Genomic DNA, 17,130 nt, shown 5'->3' on the forward strand with positions numbered 1-17,130 from the left:
TGATGAAAACTCTCAGCAAAATGGGAATAGAGGGCAAGTACCTCAACATAATAAAGGCCATCTATGATAAACCCACAGCCAACATTATATTGAATAGCGAGAAGCTGAAAGCATTTCCTCTGAGATCAGGAACTAGACAGGGATGCCCACTCTCTCCACTGTTATTTAACATAGTACTGGAGGTCCTAGCCACGGCAATCAGACAAAACAAAGAAATACAAGGAATCCAGATTGGTAAAGAAGAAGTTAAACTGTCACTATTTCCAGATGACATGATACTGTACATAAAAAACCCTAAAGACTCCATCCCAAAACTACTAGAACTGATATCGGAATACAGCAAAGTTGCAGGATACAAAATCAAAACACAGAAATCTGTGGCTTTCCTGTACACTAACAATGAATCAACAGAAAGAGAAATCAGGAAAACAACTCCATTCACAATTGCATCAAAAAAAATAAAATACCTAGGAACAAAGCTAACCAAAGAAGTGAAAGACTTATACTCTGAAAACTACAAGTCACTCTTAAGAGAAATTTAAGGGGACACTAATAGATTGAAAGTCATCCCATGCTCATGGCTAGGAAGAATTAATATCGTCAAAATGGCCATCCTGCCCAAAGCAATATACAGATTTGATGCAATCCCTATGAAACTACCAGCAACATTCTTCAATGAACTGGAACAAATAATTCAAAAATTCATACGGAAACACCAAAGACCCCGAATAGCCAAAGCAATCCTGAGAAAGAAGAATAAAGTAGGGGGGATCTCACTCCCCAACTTCAAGCTCTACTATAAAGCCATAGTAATCAAGACAATTTGGTACTGGCACAAGAGTAGAGCAACAGACCAATGGAACAGACTAGACAATCCAGACATTAACCCAGACATATATGGTCAATTAATATTTGATAAAGGAGCCATGGACATACAATGGCGAAATGACAGTCTCTTCAACAGATGGTGCTGGCAAAACTGGACAGCTACATGTAGGAGAATGAAACTGGACCATCGTCTAACCCCATATACAAAAGTAAACTCAAAATGGATCAAAGACCTGAATGTAAGTCACGAAACCATTAAACTCTTGGAAGAAAACATAGGCAAAAACCGCTTAGACATAAACATGAGTGACCTCTTCTTGAACATATCTCCCCGGGCAAGGAAAACAACAGCAAAAATGAACAAGTGGGACTATATTAAGCTGAAAAGCTTCTGTACAGCAAAAGACACCATCAATAGTACAAAAAGGAACCCTACAGTATGGGAGAATATCTTTGAAAATGACACATCTGATAAAGGCTTGACGTCCAGAATATATAAAGAGCTCACACGCCTCAACAAGCAAAAAACAAATAACCCAATTAAAAAATGGGCAAAGGAACTGAACAGACGGTTCTCCAAAAAAGAAATACAGATGGCCAACAGACACATGAAAAGATGCTCCACATCGCTAATTATCAGAGAAATGCAAATTAAAACTACAATGAGGTATCACCTCACACCAGTAAGGATGGCTGCCATCCAAAAGACAAACAACAACAAATGTTGGCGAGGCTGTGGAGAAAGGGGAACCCTCCTACACTGCTGATGGGAATGTAAAGTTGTTCAACCATTGTGGAAAGCACTATGGAGGTACATCAAAATGCTCAAAACAGACATACCATTTGACCCAGGAATTGCACTCCTAGGAATTTACCCTAAGAATGCAGCAATCAAGTATGAGAAAGACCAATGTACCCCTATGTTTATCGCAGCACTATTTACAATAGCCAAGAATTGGAAGCAACCTAAATGTCCATCGATAGATGAATGGATAAAGAAGAGGTGGTACATATACACAATGGAATACTACTCAGCCATAAGAGAAGGGCAAATCCAACCATTTGCAGCAACATGGATGGAGCTGGAGGGTATTATGCTCAGTGAAACAAGCCAAGTGAGAAAGAGAAATACCAAATGATTTCACTTATCTGTGGAATATAAGAGCAAAGGAAAAACTGAAGGAACAAAACAGCAGCAGAATCACAGAACTCAAGAATGGACTAACAGGTACCAATGGGAAAAGGACTGTGGAGGATGGGTGTGTAGGGAGGGATAAGGGGGAGGAGAAGTAGGGCGGTATTAAGATTAGCATGCATGGGGGTGTAGGAGAAAAGGGAGGGCTGTACAAAACAGAGAAGGCAAGTAGTGATTCTACAACATTTTGCTATGCTGATGGACCGTGACTGTAAAGGGGTTTATAGGGGGGACCTGGTATAGGGGAGAGTCTAGTAAACATAATATTCATCATGCAAGTGTAGATTAGTGATACCAAAAAAAAAAAAAGAAGGCAGTTCCTGTGTGGTAACGTCCAATGTGTTCTACACAACTGTATAGAGGGCATATAAAAGTGTAGGCAAAGGGTCTGTTTGTGTTTATACAGAGGATCATAGCCTAGTTGGGCTACCCCAAAAATGAACTAAGATACGATATGAAAAAGAACTTCCAACATCTGCACTCTCTGGAAGACTCATGCCAGAAGATGATCATCAAAAAACCCCAACAAAGATCCACGCACTGCTACAGCTGTAGATGCACTCATCCCACCAGTTCCTGGACTTGCCATGGGAATGAGGAAGGAGATATCTAAGCTGGCCTGTGCATACAGTAAAACAACAAATTTGACTGGATCTATACTGTTGGAACTCAATCAAGAATTAGGAGAAGTGCAAATTGTAGCGCTCTAAAATCTTACAACTACAGACTATTTACTGTTAAAAGAACATAAGGGATGTGAACATTCCCCAGGAATGGGTTGTTTTAATTTGTCTCATTTCTCTCAGACTATTCAAGTTCAGTTGGACAATATCCACCATATCATAGATAAGTTTTCACAAATGCCTAAGGTGCATAACTGGTTTTCTTGGTTTCACTGGAGATGGCTGGTAATTACAGGTATGCTTTGGTTATGTAACTATACTCCTATTATGTTAATGTGTGCGTGCAATTTAAGTAGTAGCTTAAAACCTATACATGCTGAAGTTACTCTACAAGAAGATATGTCAAAGAAATAATCAATCATCCCATGTTTTCTGCCACCTGCTACTTCTATAGCTTTTCTTCTTCCTTCCTAATTACAACCCTTAAATAGAATTCGTGCCTCATATCAAATTTACCGAGTATCATAATTCTTCTAAGTGGTAAAGATACCTCAAGACAAATGCTGGGCATAGAAGCTACAGGGCATAAATATGCAAAGAAATAAAAAGCTAACCATTTCAAACAATAAGGCTTCTCTCTCACTTACCAACTCTCCATTTTCCTGTATGGCCCCGGAAGATGACTGGTTAGCCAGAGACGGGTAAGATTCCTCAAGGGAGGAACAACCTAAGACAGGCACAGTTGGAGGGGGGTCATCAGGTGAGAAACTGGGGATCAACAGAGGTGAGGCTTAGAACCTCACCCCCCTGTTCTGAGAGAAATCTTCTGCATACGTGGATGTTTTATTGCCCTTGTCTAGCTTGGATTAACACATAGTCTACCAGCACACACCTGATCATCTACATTTGCTCTCTTACAACACTAAACTATGTTTTCTACCTTTATCTTGTATCTACCTACCACTTCAGCATTTTATTAAAAATAATAATAATAAAGAGAGAAATGTGGTATCCACATATAAATCAAGTATAAAAATCAAATGAGTATTCATATTTGAACTGACTGTTTATAGTTCATAATGCATGAGCAAAACCGTAGGTTTCTGTGATGGCTGCCCTTGTACTGTTCACCATGTAAGAACTTATTCACTATGTAAGAATTTGCTCTCCATGTAAGAACTTGTTTGTTATGCCTCAGAAGGTTGGAGACTGATGAAAATTAGGCTTGGGTTGGATTAAAGATTGTGCATTGAGCATTGACTCCCCTATACAGAATTTTATTGTTGTTAACAACCATTTGATCAATGAATATGAGAGATGCCCTCAAAAACAAACAAACAAACAAAAAAAGTACACACTTCATACGATAAAATAATAAGTAACCGGGATGTAATGAATATAGTCAAGATATTGTAACAGCTTGGTATGGTGATAGCTCTTACCTAGAATTGTCATGTATATAAATGTTGAATCACTATGTTGTACACCTGAAACTAATGTAATGTAATACTGTGTGTCAACTACCCTTCAATAAAAAATAATTATCTACAAAAAAAAAAAAAGAGGAAACTATATAGCTATCCTAGCATATTTAAAGAAGGAAGAACAATCCCAAATGAATAGTCTGTCACAATTATCGAAATTGGAAAAGAAGAACAAATGAGGCCTAAGGTCAGCAGAAGGAGGGACATAATAAAGATCAGAGAAGAAATAAATAAAATTGAGAAGAATAAAACAATAGAGAAAATCAGTGAAACCAAGAGCTGGTTCTTTGAGAAAATAAACAAAGTAGATAAGCCTCTAGCCAGACTTATTAAGAGAAAAAGAGAGTCAACACACATCAATAGGATCAGAAACGAGAAAGGAAAAATCATGACGGACCCCACAGAAATACAAAGAATTATTAGAGAATACCATGAAAGCTTATATGCTACCAAGCTGGAAAACCTAGGAGAAATGGACAACTTCCTAGAAAAATACAACCTTCCAAGACTGACCCAGAGAGAAACAGAAGATCTAAACAGACCAATTACCAGCAACGAAATTGAATCATTAATCAAAAAACTACCCAAGAACCAAACCACCAAGCCAGATGGATTTACCTCAGAATTTTATCAGACATACAGAGAAGACGTATTACCCATTCTCCTTAAAGTTTTCCAAAAAATAGAAGAGGATGGCATACTCCTAAACTCATTCTATGAAGCCAACATCACCCTAATTCCAAAACCAGGCAAAGACCCCACCAAAAAAGAAAACTACAGACCAATATCCCTGATGAACGTAGATGCAAAAATACTCAACAAAATATTAGCAAACTGAATTCAAAAACACATCAAGAGGATCATATACCATGACCAAGTGGGATTCATCCCAGTGATGCAAGGATGGTACAACATTCGAAAATCCATCAACATCATCCACCACATCAACAAAAAGAAGGACAAAAACCACATGATCATCTCCATAGATGCTGAAAAAGCATTTGACAAAATTCAAGATCCATTCATGATAAAAACTCTCAGCAAAATGGATATAGAGGGCAAGTACCTCAACATAATAAAGGCCGCATATGATAAACCCAAAGCTAACATCATACTGAACAACGAGAGTCTGAAAACTTTTCCTCTGAGATCGGGAACAAGACAGGGATGCCCACTCTCCCCACTGTTATTCAACATAGTACTGGAGGTCTTGCCACGGCAATTAGACAAAACAAAGAAATACAAGGAATCCAGATTGGTAAAGAAGTCAAACTGTCACTATTTGCAGATGACATGATATTGTACATAAAAAACCCTAAAGACTCCACTGCAAAACTTCTAGACCTAATATCGGAATTCAGCAGTTGCAGGATACAAAATTAACACACAGAAATCTGTAGCTTTCCTATACACTAACAATGAACTAATAGGAAGAGAAATCAGGAAAACAATTCAGTTCACAATAGCATAAAAAATAATAAAATATCTAGGAAGTGAAAGACCTATACCCTGAAAACTACAAGACACTCTTAAGAGAAATTAAAGGGTAACTAACAAATGGAAACTCATGCCATGCTCCTGGCTAGGAAGAATTAATATCGTCAAAATGTCCATCCTGCCCAAAGCAATATACAGATTCGATGCAATCCCTATCAAATTACCAACAACATCCTTCAATGAATTGGAACAAATAGTTCAAAAATTCATATGGAACTTCCAAAGACCCCGAGTAGCCAAAGCAATCCTGAGAAGGAAGAATAAAGTGGGGGGCAATCTCGCTGCCCAACTTCAAGCTCTACTACAAAGCCACAGTAATCAAGACAATTTGGTACTGGCAGAAGAACAGAGCCACAGACCAGTGGAACAGAATAGAGACTCCAGACATTAACCGAAACATATATGGCCAATTAATATGCGATAAAGGAGCCATGGACATACAATGGGGAAATGACAGTCTCTTCAACAGATGGTGCTGGCAAAACTGGACTGCTACATCTAAGAGAATGAAACTGGATCACTGTCTAACCCCATACACAAAAGTAAATTCGAAATGGGTCAAAGACCTGAATGTAAGTCATGAAACCATAAAACTCTTAGAAAAAAAGATAGGCAAAAATCCCATGGACATAAACATGAGTGGCTTCTTCATGAACATATCTTCCCAGGCAAGGGAAACAAAGGCAAAAATGAAGAAGTGGGACTATATCAAGCTAAATATCTTCTGTATAGCAAAGCACACCATAAATAGAACAAAAAGGTATCCTACATTATGGGAGAATATATTCATAAATGGCAAATCCGATAAAGGATTGACGTCCAAAATATATGAAGACCTCACACACCTCAACAAACAAAAAGCAAATAATCCAATTAAAAATTGTGCAGAGGAGCTGAATAGACAGTTCTCTAAAGAAGAAATCCAGATGTCCAACAGGCACATAGAAAGATACTCCACATTGCTAATCTTCAGAGAAATGCAAATTAAAACCACAATGAGATATCACCTCACACCAGTAAGGATCGCCATCATCGAAAAGACGAACAACAACAAATGTTGGTGAGGTTGTGGAGAAAGGGGAACCCTCCTACACTGTTGGTGGGAATGTAAATTAGTTCAACGATTGTGGAAAGCTGTATGGAGGTTCCTCAGAATGCTCAAAATAGAAATACCATTTGACCCAGGAATTCCACTTCTAGGAATTTACCCTAAAAATGCAGCACTCCAGTTTGAAAAAGACAGATGCACCCCTATGTTTTTCGCTGCACTATTTACAATAGCCAAGATATGGAAGCAACCCAAATGTCCATCAGTAGATGAATGGATAAAGAAGATGTGGAACATATACACAATGGAATATTACTCAGCCATAAGAAAAAAACAAATCCTACCATTTGCAACAACATGGATGGAGCTAGATGGCATTATGCTCAGTGAAATAACCCAGGTGGAGAAAGACAAGTACCAAATGATTTCACTCATATGTGGAGTATAAGAACAAAGGAAAACTGAAGGAACAAAACAGCAGCAGAATCATAGAACCCAAGAATGGACTAACAGTTACCAAAGAGAAAGGGACTGGGGAGGATGGGTGGGAAGGGAGGGATAAGGGTGGGGAAAAAAAAAGAGGGCATTACGATTAGCACGTATAGTGCGTGGGGTGCACAGGGAGGGCTGTGCAACACAGAGCGGACAAGTAGTGATTTTACAGCATATTACTACACAGATGGGCAGTGACCGTGAAGGGGTATGTGGGGGGTGACTTGGTGAAGGGGGGAGCCTAGTAAACATAATGTTCTTCATGTAATTGTAGATTCATGATACCAAAAAAAAAAAAGAATTGACTCACAAGATTACAGAGGCTAATAAGTCCCATTCTGCAGCAGCAAGAGAGAGACCTGGGGAACTAATGGTGTAGTTCTGCCTGGAGGGGCCGGCTGGAGACCCAGGAAGAGCTGATGTTTCAGTTAGAGTCTGAAGGAAAGAAAAGCCAGCTCCAGCTTGATGTTTCAGTTCCAGTTGGAAGGCAGCCAGGCAGGAAGAGCTCCCTCTTATTTGGGACAGCATCAACTTTTCTGTTCTAGTCAGGCTCTCAGCTGATTTCATGACGCCCACCCACATTAGGGAGGGCAGTCTGCTTTACTTGGTCTATCTATTTAAATGTTGAGCTCATCCCAAATACCCTCACAGAAACAACTGGAATTATATTTGACTAAATAGCTGGGTGCCCTGTGACATATATATATGCATAAATAAATATTTATATATATGTAAAATTAATGTGTATGTGTGTATATGCACATAATCTGAACCACAAAATCTATTTGTAAGAATATCTTTTAAGGAAATTATCAAAAATAAATGCAAAGATTTAGTTTAATATATTTCTATTATTTACAGTAAGATTGGAAAATATAAAAAATAAGATTAAAAAGTATGTGTAGTATGATACACTTTTTATTTAAAAGATATATACATACATAGGAAAATATCAAAGTGTATATCCATCAGCTGTTAATATTGTTCTTTTTTGTTTGATAGAATTATAGGTGATTTCCTTTCCTTTTTTGGTTATCTGTGTTTTCTGATTATTATTAAACAAATATGAACTAGATGTGTAATATTTTTAAAAATAGATAAACTGCCAAGTTTTGATGCACTGTTTTTCTACTCTATCTATGTCTATCCAACAAATTATGTGAGTGTTGTGTGTGTACACTGTTTTGTTCCTCTTAATATTTTAATTATGTATTACATTTCACCTTGTCATTTAAGCTATTTGAAAGCATAATTTTAAATATTTACATGAAGCTTCATTATTGGTATGAATCACACCTCATTTAATCATATTCTATTGTTAAACAATGGAAGTGAAAAATAACAGTGAAAAATTGGAAACACTATGTTGTATGTATTTTTTGATCCATAGTTCTGTCTACTTAGGACAGATCTCTAAAAGTGGAATTATTTAATCAAATATAAATTTTAAGGTTTTGATCAGTATTATTGCATTGTCTTTTAACCCAGATGAATGAACTTTTCTCCTGTCTTCTTCCAAAAGCTGGGTTCAAAATATCGGAAGGAAATATGACTTAAATAAATAAAAACCTTTGTCAGTTTGAGTGGTTCAATATGGTGTTATATGCAGTTTTCCTAACTTGCATGTTTTGTTCTAATTATCTTGTGCAGTTAAATATTTTTCACATTTACTAGCCATGCTTCTATCCTGTATGCATTTATTCCCTTAATTTTTCTGTATAGATGAGGCAGGGGAGGGAACTCTCCTTCAGTATAAACCTTTACATTTGTACAAGCTTAAAACTTCATATATTTGTAGTTAATGTTTGTTCCCAATTAGTGGTCTGTATTTCTTCAATAATAACTAACATCTATTTAGAGTTTACTATATGCCAAGCATTAAGTGCTTTAAATATATGATTTCATTAGGTTTTATAACTTTATGCCTAAATTTTATTATTCCCATTACCCATTATACAGAAGAGGAAAGTAAGGCACAGAGAGAGATTTAGTATTTTCTCTGGTGCCACAGACCCTGGTACCATACTGCCTACGTCTAATTCTGGCCCCACAAAGTGAGAAGCTGGATGGCTTCCCATTATCCCAAGATCTCAAAATGGGTAGACATGACAGAGTCATAACAGAAGTATCTAGACACATGATAGTAACAGTAAAGGCATTTTCCTCCATAGACTGAAGTACCATCTTGTTGAATTTGATATGCGTCAGACTTGCATTTCCAGCCAGTCCTGTATATCCCAGTGCTAAAACAAATAGAGGTCACTGTCACTTGGCTAAATTTTCTTATATTTTTAGTCATTACACATTTGAAGAAGGCTATGAATATTTACACACTCAGAGTTAGTCCTATACTAAGTGTGTCCCCAGGCTCCCCCTTGCTCTTACTTGTTCAAGGTTTTGAAATTGTAAAATGGTATTTGTAGTTCATTTGTGACTTTTATGCATGATTTCTCCACCAGAGAATGGGGAAAATTTGTCTGTGTACTCACCACACAGAATCAGCAAATTGACAAATATTGGCATTTGATCATATCTGCTGCATGTATATGTATTTTCAGTAAGGAGCTGAAAATACACTTTATTCTTGCTTTCCAGGCCTATTCTTCTGTCTCTACAGGCTGCCAATATTAAGAATTTTGTGTGTATCTTTCTGGCTTGGTTTTCATATTCCTATTATGAAATTAAATATGTATTTTAAACATAGAGTTTATGTATACATACAGATATCTTTGAAACATAGCACTTATGTATATTTAAAAATATTAACACCAAAGCAACTGCAACATGTTTTATTAAATGCAAAGTATGTATAGAGATGCACCCATGTTCTTAATGTCTTGCTTATTCATTTCAACACCTGCCTATTATTTATTAAGTAATACTGTTATTTCTTATCATGATGAACATAATGGTTTTCTCATTTTCCATTATTACAGAAAACACTGTATAGGTAGCAGTTCTCAAATTTATTGGCCTACAGATCCCTTTACATTCAAATAATATTCAGAGCCCCCAAGAGCTTTAATGTCAGTTATATCTAGTGTATTAAATATTTAGTGTATTAAACTGATTTATGTATACAATATACTTAGCTATTTAATTATTTAAAAATAACAATAATAAACTGCATGCTAATAGAAATAACATATTTTTTATAAAAAGTAACCATATTGCATTTGGAATTTGTAAGGATTTCTTTTAGGCCTGGCAAACTATAGCCTGGGGGTCAAATTCTGTCCACTGGCTGTTATTGTACTTCCTGTAAGCTAAGAATAGCATTACATTTTTAAGTGATTGAAAAATCAAAATAAGAATGATATTTCATAACACATGCTAATGACATTAAATTCAAATTTCAGTACCCATAAAGAAAGTTTCATTGGAATGCAGCCCATGCTCATTCCTTATAAATCTACTGCTATTTTGTTCATTCTGTATTGCTTTGTTTTTATATTCCTCAAATAGGTGAAATCATATGGTATTTGTCTTTCTCTGGTTGGCTTACTTCACTGAGCATAATGCCCTCTAGATCCATCCATGTTGTTGCAAATGGCAGAATTTCTTTTCTTTTAATGGCTGAATAATATTTCATTGTGTATATGTACCACATCTTCTTTACCCATTCATCTATTAATGGACACTTCAGTTGCTTCCATATCTTGCTGTTGTAAATAATACAGCAAGAAACATAGGGGTGCATATATATTTTCAAATCAGGGATTTTATTTTCTTCTGGTAAATTCCTGTAAGTGTAATTACTGGGTTGTATGGTATTTCTATTTTTAGGTTTTTGAGGAACCACCATACTGCTTTCCATAGTGGCTGCACCAATTTATATTCCCACCAGCAGTGTAGGAGGGTTCCCTTTTCTCCACATCCTCACCATCACTTGTTGTTGTTTGTCTTTTGGATGGTGGCCATCCTAACTGGTGTGAGGTGATACGTCATTGTGGTTTTGATTTGTATTTCCCTGATGATCAGTGATGTGGAACATCTGTTCATGTGCCTATTGGTTATCTGAATTTCTTCTTTGGAGAAGTGATTTTTAGGTTCTCCACTCACTTTTTAACTGGATTATTTGTTTTTTTGATGTTGAGGTATATGAGTTCTTCATATATTTTGGATGTTAACCCCATATAGGATAAATCATTTATGAATATATTCTCCCATACTGTATAGGTTGCCTTTTTGTTCTGCTGATGGTGTCCTTCACTGTTCAGAAGTTTTTAGTTTGATGTACTCTCATTTGTTCATTTTTTATTTTGTTTTCCTTGCCCAAGAAGATGTATACAGAAAAAAAGTGCTCATGTTTATGTTCAAGAGGTTTTTACCTATGTTTTCTTCCTAGAATCTTATGGTTTCAGATCTTATATTCAGGCCTTTAATCCATTAGAGTTTACTTTTGTGTATGGGGTTAGACAATAATCCAGTTTCATACTCTTGCATGTAGCTGTCCAGTTTTCCCAACACAAGTTATTGAAGAGACTGTCTTTTCCTCACTGTATATTCATGACTCCTTTATTGTATATTAATTGACAATATAGCATAGTTTCTATCTGAGCTCTCTATTCTGTTTCATTGATCTATGAGTCTGTTCTTGTGGCAGTACCATACTGTTTTGATTACTGTAATTTTGTAGTAAAGCTTGAAGTCAGAGAACATAATACCTCTAGCTTTGTTCTTTCTCAGGATTGCTATGGCTATTTGGGTTTTTTGTGGTTCCATATGAATTTTAGAACTATTTGTTTTAGTTCATTGAAAAATGCTGTTTGTATTTTGATAGGGATTGCATTGAATCTGTAAATTTCTTGGGGCAGGATGGCCATTTTGACAATATAGTAATTCTATCCGTGAGTATGGGCTGGATTTCTATTTATTGGTGTCTTCTTTAATTTATGTTATGAGTGTCTTATAGTTTTCAGAATATAGATCTTTTACCTCCTTGGTTAGGTTTATTCAGAGATGTTTTATTCTTTTTGATGTGATTGTAAATGAAAGTATTTTCCTGATTTCTCCTTCCACTAGTTCATTGTTAGTATATAGGAATACAAGAGATTTCTGTGTATTAATTTTGTATCCCACAACTTTACTGAATCTAGTCATTAGTTCTAATAGTTTTTTTGGTGGAGTCTTTTCTATCTATGATATCATGTCATCTGAAAATAGTGACAGTTTAACTTCTTCCTTACCACCTTGGATGCCTTTTATCTCTTTGTACTGTCTGATTGCCATGGCTAGGACCTCCAGTACTATGTTGAATAAGAATGTTGAGAGTGGACACCCTTGCCTTGTTCCTGATCTTAAAGGAAAAGCTTTCAGCTTTTTATCATTAAGTATTATGTTAGCTGTTGGTTTGTCATACATGGCCTTTATTATGTTGAGGTGTGTACCCTCTATACCCATTTTGTTGAGATACCCATTCTATATATTGAAGCCAAGATGTTTTGTGCAAACAAATTCATGCTAGTTATATTTATATCACCACATCTGATGTTTCTTTTACCACTGTGAAATTTCATGATGTTACTTTTTAACCTTGTAATGGATTTTTAAAATTAAATTTTATCTAGCATTAATATGATTGCAACTTTTATTTGGCTAGTATTCTTCACTGAATTTATTAATCCTTTTATTTTCTATATTTTTGTGTCTGAATTGGTTATGTGTCTTTTAAGGAATATATAGCTAAACTGTAAAATCAATGCTATCTTTTAATAGACAAATGTAAAGCATTTACATTATTGTAATTATAAAAGTATTTGGGCTTTTTTATTTCAACTTTTGGGTTTTCAACCCACCATATTACAGATTACAGATGGCTAGCCTTATCCTTACCCTTTCCATTTCCTGTTTTAGATGAACAGAAATTTCTGTATTGTATTTTTCCTCCTCTGGGTTTGAAAATCATACATTCTAGTCTTATTTTGTTGAAAGTTTCTCTTAAAATTTTAATAAGGTAATTTGCATCTTTAACTGGTTTTTGTACAATTTATCGCCTTGGGTAGCTTTAATCCTAATCTTCCATATTCTGTGTTCATGCTTAGTATTTAGTTCTACCTTATTTTTAATTTCCTAATTAGAAATTATCCATATAATACATTTATTATTATATTTAGCCAAATATAATTTAGATTCAAAATACATTTATTACTTTCTTTGCACACCATTTCTCCTTCCTTGCATCTTATGTTTCCCTTCTTGGTTCAATTTTCTTTTAGTGGCACCTACTTTACAATTCCTTCTGCTGATGTTATGAATAATTAATTCAGTATTTGGCCAAGAAAGTCTTCTTTTTACTCTAACTTTTGCAGTATAGTTTGAGCAGAATTCTAGGTTGATTTTCATTTCTTTGTTCTTACTTTTCTTTCTGGTTGTTTATAAATCTTTCTATTCAATTTTTATGATTTCTGGTGTCCCTATAATGTTTTTAAAATTTTGTTTAAATTAGTTTTTTGTTATATTGCTTAGCATTTCTATCTCTTCAATTTACCCTTTTCAAAAAAAATGCCAGCACTTATCTTTAATATTGCCTTTTTCCATTCTTTCTATTTTCAATTTTGAATTCTTATCAGACAGGTTTGAACTTCACATTTTAGTGCCTATTTTTCATAATTACTTGCACTTTCAATTTTTTAGCTTCTCTTCAATGTTTTATTCATGTCTACATTCCATTTGACTATTTTATCTTCACTCACATCTAATTTATTGTCAAACTATTCATTCATTTTTTTTAAGTTCAGGTAAATTCTTTTTTAGAACAGTTTCTTTGGGATATAATTCATATACCATAAAATTCACCCTTTTAAAAAGTGAATGATTTCACAATTTTCAGTATACCCATAGAATTGTATGACTCTCATCACTATCTAATTTTAGAACATTTCATTACACCAAAAAGAAACCTGGTACACATCTGCAATCCCCCTTTTCCCAGGCAACGACTAATTCAGTTTTGTCTCTATGGATTTGCCTACTCTGGGTATTTTATGTAAATGGGATCATGTAGTATATGATGTTTCATGACTAACTTCTTAAATGCAGCATGTTCTCAAGGTTCATCCATGTTATAACATTTATCAGTACTTCATTCCTTTTTATATCCAAATAATATTCCACGTTGTGGATGTGCCCCATTTGTTTCTACATTCATCAGTTTATAGAAATTTGCATTGTTTTCACTTTTTGGCTATCTTGAACAGTGATGCTATAAATGCTAGTGCACATGTTTTTGTGTGTATGTGAGTTTTCACTTCTCTTGGGTATATACCTAGGAGTGGAACTGCTTGTTTATGAGGTAAATGTCCATTAAGTTTTTTGAGGCATTGTCAAACTGTTTTCCACAGTGGCTGTGCCATTTTAAGTTCTTATCAGTAATTTGTAAACTTTCCAGTTTCTCAACACTCAGTACTTATTCCTGTTGTGTTTTTGCTTATTGCCATCCTAGTATGTGTGTGTGAAGTGGTATATCATAATGGTTTTGATTTGTACTTTCCTGGGATTAAAGAGATTGAATATCATTTCATGAGCTAATTGCCCACCTGTACATGGTCCTTAGAGCAATGTCTAATCAAATTATTTTCCCACCTTTAATTATATAATGTCTTTTTGTTACTGAGTTGTGAGTTCTTTATGTACTTGAATAAAAAAACGTTATTAGATATATGACTTGAAAATATTTCTCCATTTGTGTGGATTATCTTTTTACTTTATTGATGATATCTTCTGAAGCACAGAAGTTTTTAATATTGATGATGTCCAATCTATCTGTTTTTTCATTTGTCGCTTGTGCTTTTGGAGTCATATCTAAAAAATCATTGCCTAGCTCAAAGTCATAAATACCTCAACTTGTGTTTTCTTCTAAGATTTTAATAGTTTTAGTTCCTATACTTAGGTGTATGATACATTTCTAGTTTATTTTTGTAGATGATATTAAGTAGGGCTCCAACTTCATTATTTTGCATATGGGTACCTTTATTAGTTTACATTATGTTTAAATATATACAAATGAGGAGTATGATTATGTTGATCTAGCATTTATATGTACTTCAGGTGGAAGATGCAGTTTTTCATGTCAACCCAACTGTTACTGTGACTCAAAGAAAATTCTAAAAACATTTTCTAATGTTAAGAGTTTATACCAAAAATCAGCCCTGAGCCATGTCTTAGCATTGGGTAGAGCCATCTCAATTATCACAAATGCATTCTCTAGAATGCTACTTATTAAGTGAATGAGTGAGTACTTAAAATAAATAGTAAAAAGGCTACAATTTCAATGGTATTTGTAAATATTAACTTTTATGACTTTAAAACTTGAGTCTTGTTAAAAAGCACTCTTCCTTTTAAAGCAAGTCCTTGCCTGTGCAAAATGAGAACTAATATTCATAAAGATAATTCCTTTATTGTACATGCACCTATTATTTTCTGTATCTTTTTTCCTATTTTTATTGACATAACTGACATACAGCACTGTGTAAATTTAAGGTGTACAGCATAACAGTTTGATTTATATATATTGTTAAATGATTACCACAGTAAGTTTAGTTAACATACCTAATGTCATATAAATACAAATATTTCCTGAATTTTAAAGGAAGGTTTTTTTGTTTTGATATTTTAATAGAATTTTACATTAGGACGGGATCTTATCAGGCCCTAGGCAATTATGTCACAGATAAGGAAGCTGAGGTTGACTGCTTTCTTAAGTGATTTGTTCAAAGGCATATATCTAGTTAATAAGAGACCCAAGAATTAAACCCAACTATGCTGACTTTGTTTGGGATAAGTTACTTTCTCCATTCATATCATGTTGATTTTCAGAATATGAGACTTAATAATGTAAGCTTGGAGAATATCTGTTGGTTCATGATGTCCCTAGGGAATGCTCACACATCTGTATTGGAAAGAAATTACGAAGTGGTACAGACTATGTAAAAATGATCAATACTGGATTCTCTTAAGTGGTAAAATCACAAATCATAAATGAGTACCTAAGAAATGTGATTTTAATTAAATAGCTCTCCCTTACCATTTTTACTTGAGTTCTTTAAAATTTCTTTTCATAGACTGAAAAGTAAAAAGCTGTGTAGGTAGATGCTGGATTCCCTTACCTTAATTTCCCACATTCCTGGGTGCTACCATGTAAAAAGTATGGGTTGAACATCTACCTTTCTTTCAGTTAAACATCATCTTCTTAGGACAAAATCTATAATTAAAAGGGTCACTTTTGATTGAGAATCTTTTAAACTTGTAATTAACAAAACATAAAAAAGCCCTTAGTAAAATTTTGTGTCTGAACAAAAGATGGATGAACAGTGTAAGGAAAGCAGGATCCAGAAAAGCAGTCATCTAAAATAGCAATGTGTTTTTATAGCTTTATTGTTCAAAAGTGTATTTATTTTTTTTGTGTTGTTTATTCACTGGCACAAATAGTGAGAAACAAATTATCAACGTATTGGGGAAAATTTTCAATTTTGTAACAAATTAAAAGAAGGAATGTTTCTTTAAGTTACTAGAAACATTTCCTTCTGCTTAATTGTATTATATAGTGGTGGTTTTAAATTGCAAGAAAAGAAATGAAAAGATGTTTGTTTTGTCCTGAGAACAATTTAATTGCTTTAGTTGTTTCTCTTTTTTAATCCAGAAGTAACAAACCATCCATATTTTTTAAAATTAAAATTTAGGAAATGTATACTATACCTCTTTCATGAAATAGAAACCATAATAACTCTCCTTTGTATAACAGATTTTTTTCCCCTAGGAACTTATTGCACCCAGTCTTAATGAATTCATTAGGCAAAGAGAAGCAGTAATCTACAGGGAAGTAGAAATAGCAAATAAAATTTAGTATCTTTAAAGGCTAAGTAAGTGAAGTAGGTTTTTTGTACTTGATTCTGTTTATTTAGACAGGGACTGGTCTAGAATTAAGTAATGCATCTTGAAGTTTCATTCATTCATTCATTCATT

The sequence above is a fragment of the Manis pentadactyla genome, chromosome 11 (genome assembly GCF_030020395.1).
Source record: "Manis pentadactyla isolate mManPen7 chromosome 11, mManPen7.hap1, whole genome shotgun sequence".
NCBI classification, from domain to species: domain Eukaryota; kingdom Metazoa; phylum Chordata; class Mammalia; order Pholidota; family Manidae; genus Manis; species Manis pentadactyla.